We start from the raw sequence: 7369 nt of genomic DNA on the forward strand, positions 1-7369 counted from the left end.
ACAGAATCACGGAACGATTTTGAATTGTACTTAAACTTTTTCTGTAAGGTAAAATATTTGTATGAAACTGATGTAATTTGTGGGCTCATAAGTTTTAAACGGCAACATTGTCTAACGCTAATAAATAAGTATCTTTACTACAGAAAACAAGAACTTAAAGTTCATTCATTTAAATTAAATTAAAGAAAATTAAAATTAATCAGGGAGAATTAGAGAATTCATGTCATAAAAAATTTAAATTAGAGAAGATGAAACGATTTATACAGGTTAGGAAGCTTAGAGAGAACTGCATACAAAATTAACTTAATATTTATTTTTATCTTTAACACCAAAATAAATCTACAGCGCCAACTGACGTACTGCAATGGGCTTAGATCTAAAGGATTAAGAAGTAATTTATGTAGTTTTACTTTATTATTGTTACTTTGAGTCCCCCCCCAAAATTTATATTTTTTTTTAAAAAACAAAAATCCATTTTTAATACTCTGTAAATTTGCACATACTACAAGAACGCTTTCGTTTAAATTATCTTGTGTAAATAATTTACATTTTTTGTTGTAAAATAAAAATAAAAGCGAAAGAAATAAACTTCGAATATGCTTATAGTTTGAATTAATTTATCTATTTAATATATGAATATTTGTTTGTTTTTTTAAAAATTTAAAACATTAAGTAATGCATATAAATATCTCTTAAGCACTTAAACTAGCCAAAAAAAAAGTTCAGGCAAACTTTTTTTTACTATATTTCTACAGCAAGGAAGCTAAAAAGTCATCAATGCAAATGCTTAGCGTGTATTTTAAACCACAATTTCGAAACTTTCAATCTTTTTAATTGATGTATCCGTTTTAAGTTTCGGGACTTTTCAAAATTTTTCATCAACATTAAACACTCAAAATCTTCTATGAGACTTTTTTTAAAGTTTTTTTTAAATTTATTTTCATGCATTCGCTTTTTTATTTTTTAAATATTAGCTGAATACCCGCTCCTTGAATAGACTGGAAAGAATCGGTAACTATTAAATTGGTATCGATCAACCATCCAAAGTCATGCACAGAATTGAAACGCATGTACCGGCAAAATTAGTTAAATTAAAATGATTAATTTTTATAAATATTGTTGTATACGGCCATTTCAGGTGGCTTTTCAATATTAAATTTATTAAAACCAAGTCTTTAGAAATCCAGGTTAAATCATAAATGTAAACAAAACAAGTGGCTTCGGAAAACTTCAGGAAGACTAATTCGGACACATAGCACTCATAGGTTAATGTTGCTCATCGAGATAACCTGATATAATGAAAATAAAATTAAAATAAAAAAATTATAAAGAACATGGAGAGATTTTGTTTTTTATAAAATAAAACTAGCAAACGTCACTGATATTATCTTACAAACGGGGGAAGGTTGTCTATCTGGGTTCTATTTTGGCATTTTAATTTTTAAGATGATAATTACTGAAAAGAAATAAATGAAATCAATCCCCATGAGTACTTCACTTGTTCATACAATACATATATTTTTTTGGAATTTTAATTGAAGTATTTCAGTATAAGAAAAAAAAGAAAAGAAATCGGAAATGGAATGAAGTTACATCACTGGTGAAGTATCTTGATCCTATTTCCACTTTTGTTGTTCCATGAAATTTAAAATATGGAATATATACATCACATCCTCTATATATTTCAGCTCTATTAGCATATAAGGGAAGTTATTTAAATTAAAGTAAGTTTGTTAGGCAACTAACACCTTTTAACCAACCTGTTCAGCTCTTTTCATGTTTTTGCACATATTTTATTTTATCATTCAATAACACTTTGCTAATGATCTCTAACACAAAAGCAAACTAACTAATACTGATGAGCGAATTATAGGATCATTATTTTCTTTCTCCACAATTTCTGATTTATTTTTTGATCTTTATTTTCAGATGGCCTTTTTGTTTTAAATTTTATTTTATTTTCTACTTTGCAGATTCACAGATAAATATTCAAACCAATTTCTATGAAGGTGAAGGTGTATATTGAATTTATATCGAACTTTGAAAAATCATATTTTTAAAATTCAATTTCTCAAGAACTATTCAACCAATTTCGCTTAACTTTTGTATTTTGCTTTTCTAACTTTTGTATTTTGCTTTTGCGTTTTCGCTTAACTTTTGTATTTTTGTATGTAATATTAAATTCGGTAAAACGATACGAAAAATTATGTACCTTACAATTTGAATTTTTTCGACCATTCTCAAATTCTTTCAACCGTAAAGAGAATAAAAAATAGTAAATATTTACTAAGTTATTTTTTTGCACAATATATCATTGGGTAAGCGAATTTTACAATTGTTTGCTAAGAGTTTTCGATTCGCTTTAAAAGTCCTCGAGGTTTATCGAAATAAGAAAAAATGCTATTAGCATTCGAGGGTCCACACTTTTCATTGCTGTCTTGAACAAACTATTTGAACCATATTGCAAAGATTGCGGCTACCCCCAATAATTTGGGGTCGAAAATCTGTATCCGTTGAAAAAAAGGTATGTCTTTTCAGAGGAAGTGCATTTTTGAATCTGATTTCGAAACATAAAATATCGTCTGCGCCAATTAATTAGCATATTTGAGTTCACTCTCTCAAACGATTAAAATTGAGTCCTAGAACGTGAAGATTTGATCATTAGATCAAAAGTTATTCGGGGTGGTCTGTTTTTTAATTTGCGCACCACCTTCCCCTACTTGTAAAATCCGAATAGTCTACATTTTAATTTATCAATGGAAATGCTTAAACCCAAAGAAAAAAATTCCCCTTTCAAACGCCTCTCGCAGATAAAACTATTAGTCCAAATTCAAAGAAATCTAAACTACTGAAAGCAATACATTGGTTTTTTTCCTTCTTTTTTTTAATAAAATTTAAGGGAAATTAAGAGGCATGACCCTAAAGTTCCTTTAAAGTATCTATATAAGGATAGACTTTGCGTTTTTTTAAAGTCTTAAGAAATACTTAAGAATGATATCAATTAGTTAATATTTTAATTATTAATATAATGATACCTGTATGTAGTTAAATATAAGAGGAATATATTATTTATGATTTAAAGAAAATGTAATATTTTTTGCTACAAAAGGGCGTTAAATAGGAATCTGCTACTGAAAAATCGTATTTAACTAGAACTGGTTGTCATTATGGAAGGCCAGGTTTTTTCAATTGACAGTACTTCGTGAATAAAAGTTTATGATAATGTGATATATATATGATAATAGTTAGCTTTTTATATTACTTAAAGAAAATATATTTCAAGTTCTCAATTCTCACTAAGGTTTTCAAATTTTTTTTCTTCATAAAAATTCCATTCCTCTGTTTGGAGTAATAGGGATATATGCACAAATAGGATTAACCACTGAGGACTAAATATAAATCAGTGCTAATACAATGTAACTTATCACGCAACTTATAGACTATAAACTGAAAACGTTTTATATTTCTTTAATTTTTCAAACAAATTACTACACAAATTATTTTCAAACAAATTACTATTACTAATTTTTTTTCCATGTCAAACAAATTAGCATAAATTAAGAAAATTACACTTAATATTTTTCATTAAAACAAACATGTGTGATAAAATTTAACGCTTGCAATCTTTGTCGATGTTAAAATGTTTAAGTGTCTAGACTTCACAGCACTGATGAAATTTTGTAGTATATTAAATGAATGTTTAATAGACTACTACTTACAGTTTAATAGATATCTAAGATTAAAAGTAAACAAATAGTTACTTACGACAAATAAGCATCAACTAGTTTCATCAGAACGAGAATGATGTGGAAAAGTACATCTAAACAAATAAGCTTCAGAGTAAACAGTTGTTTGTAATGAACAAACAAACTTTAATTGTGTTATGTTCAATGAAATTTTTATCTTAACGTTTTAAATATGAACTAAACCATGATCTAACAATGTTGGCATCAATTTACCTGCTGATTAGCAATTCACGAACTAGTTAGTTTACGGTTTCAGCTTCAATATCCTGAATTCTGAAAATTTAATTTATGAAAATTTACTCTTCGAAATACTTCCTTCATTCTTGCATTCGTAGAGAATCTCATTTACTGTAATCTAAATATTGACTAAGCTTACTCTGGCTCTTGAATTCTTTACGCAACTTGCTCGCATCAATCGAGTGAGAGGAAATTAGATAAAGCTTTCAAATTTAAGAGTTTAATTTCATAGACAGTGGCGAAACATATAATGATTTGCTTGAGTGATGCCGCTGAAATCAAATAAATGATAATCCTGAGAGTTTGGTAAGCGAAAGAGAGATATTGTTGATTTAATAACTGGATACAAATTACTTTACCCATAGCTACATTGCATTTTGAGAGAGTGGAAATATTGTATTCATGGTGGGTTTATTTTAAAATAGATTTCAGCAAATCAGATATTTACTATGCAAAGTACTTAAAAATTAAGTTTTACCTCAACTAGAAATGGTTCGAGATACGAGATTTTCTCCTTTTTATTTGTATAACTTCAAAGTTTCTATCTTTATGTTAATTATTTATTTCTTATGTAAACTATAAACTTTAACTGGCGCTGATTGGATAAAAGAGGCACTTCATTAGGTTATCTGTGAAAAGAACTTTTTGACAGAATCTACTTTTCCACTGAATTCGTACAAAGCTTTTGTAAAATATTGTGACAGAAAACTATTGTTTGGATATTATAAACATAATGATTGCTTAGCATTTTTTTCAATGATTATATTATCGTTTGCATTGTTTTTAATCTTTACATTTTTAATTTTTAAATAGATCATGAAAAATAAAAAATGTTTTTTGACAGTTACCTAGTTTTTGACAGTTAGAATTGAAAAATGTTTTTTGACATTTACCTACATTTTTTCCGAATTCGTGCTTATCACAAAGTTTTTATAAATTATTTCATAAAGAGACAATTATTTTTTTCGCAAATTTTAAGCATATATATTATATAGCATTTTTGTCCATTATTATGTCGTTTGAGTTATTTTTAAACTTTTATTGAATTCTACTTAAAAATTGATTAAGTTCAGTCTTTGTTTTGTTCTTCCACTCCCAAGGAGAGCTTCTGTTTCCTTGTCTATCACTTACATGATGAGCTTCACTTTTGAAACATTATAGATATTTCCTTTTTCATAATAGATATCTCTTAATTGTTCATTTTTTCGTTCTACTTGCAGGTCTCAAAAACAATTGAAACTAGTATCGTCATTCAGCACAGAGCTCCAAGATAAAATTTGAGTGTTCTTGCTAAGCAAAATTTTGAGTGACTAAAGAATTCTATTTGCCGGTAATATCAATAAAAATTCTCATTGTTGTAATACGCAAGTTGTCATTTAGTACTGAACTCCTGTTCAACTTAAGCTTGCCAGAAAGTGGTCAGTATTATGATTGATAATAATTTCTCTTTAGTTACAATATATCACTATTTGTTCGTTGTAGTGGTCAGGGGACAATTGAAAATTATGAAATCATCGAGAAAGCTGTAAAATCTAATTAAATATTAAGTGTATTAGTGTGTCAGAAAGTGTTCGGAATTGCGACAATAAATTCATCTTGACTTTAAAAACACAATTAATTTTGATTGTGGCTATCAGCAAAAGGACTTATGAAGTCATCTAAAACAAAGTTCCTGAGAAAGTTTTAGTATTCTCATTGTTTAAAAGTTGAATGCCAATTTGACTGTCAGTAAATTCACTTTGGCATTATCACTTCGACTTCCTGCTAGTAGGGATCAGGGAGCAACTTTAACTGGTGATGTCCTCAAGATCAAAATTTAAGTATCAAAATTTAAATGGGAAATCTGTCTGTATATTTTAATGGCAGTAAATTCCCATATGCAAAAATATCGCCAATTCTACTTGCAGTGATAAGGAATCGCTTGTAATTTCATCAAATGCAGGGTTTCATTCAAGATTTGAATCTTTTTGTTATTGAAACTCTGCCGAAATTTTAATTGCAATAGCAAAGTTTCAAAGTTTGACGAAACTTCAATTTTGTTTTGAGAAAAGCAAATTCATTAAAATGTTAATTATTACCGATGACACTAATAATATGAAAATATTGTTATATTTGGCGATACAATCCTATAGTATTTTGAAAGCCTTGCTTCAAACTATCTTGTTGAATAGTCAATAGTACACAAGTACTTTCGGGGGGGGGGAATTACGCTACTTGTTCAGATCTTAAATTATTAGATTTATGAGAACACTGTTTTTTCACATAATTTTATAATTTTAGAGGTTTAATTGAATTAATTGGCCTTTAAAAACTTGAAATAAGTATTTTTTGCTTTCAATTAGAAGAAACTAGACTGAAATACTTTGCTTTAATAGCAACATTAGAATAACGCAGTCTACATAATTCAAAACTTTTGTTCTTTTTTGGTAACCAAGGAAATAATGAAAAAAAAATTATTTTAGTTTAATTTATCGCTCTTGTACTTAATGCAACGACGTTCTCTTTCAACTTTTATTATCAATTGAATCGTTCGTAAATAATAAATGAGTTTTTTTTTCCTTGGAAAGAGAAATAAACTGAATCATAAAAGTGTTTCCGGCCTTAGGTATAATTAAAACATCCAATGAATCAACTTTAAAAAAATTTGCATATGTAGCAATAACTCTCGCATAATTTATTATCCAGTAAAGGAAAATGTATAGAAAATAACTCTCTGCGTAATGGCCATTTCTCCATAGTTAAATAAACGAAACTTTTTTTTGCTTCATTTTATAATAGCCCATTAACTAATACTCGAGTAAATGAAATACTTTTAGAGTTTAAATGAGGTTACAAAAGTACATTCAAAAGTAAGATACCTCATAGCTGTTTAAATGAAATGAAATTCAATTTAACTGTCAACATCACATTTTCGGAGAAACCTGCTAATTTTAGTTTCTTTAAAAATAATTAAACGGTTAATAAATTTTGCTAGAGTATTTTGAGCAGATAAAATAATTTTCATTTTAGTGATTTCGTAATTTATATGTCATATGGTTGCAATGTTTGAAATAACTAAACCAACTTTAATACTTGTGGTAAAATGTTTATATATGAATATCGTGAATTTTCTTATGGAATTTAATGATTTTTTTGTCTGTTTTTAACAAAGGTGAAGTAATATCTTTAATAGTTTTTTTTATAACTTTTAAATGGTCTATCATTTTCCTAATTTGAGGTTCATTTTACTTTCAAAACACATGATTTTTACAAGAGATATGTAAAGAAAATGTCAATAAATAAAGTGATCTGGGGTCTAATTATAATTCATTATTAAAATATTTTATGAAAATGCACCATTTCTATATCCCTGCATATAATTTATCAGAAACTACATTCAATGTGGG

This window comes from Parasteatoda tepidariorum, chromosome 1 (assembly GCF_043381705.1).
Source record: "Parasteatoda tepidariorum isolate YZ-2023 chromosome 1, CAS_Ptep_4.0, whole genome shotgun sequence".
NCBI lineage: Eukaryota > Metazoa > Arthropoda > Arachnida > Araneae > Theridiidae > Parasteatoda > Parasteatoda tepidariorum.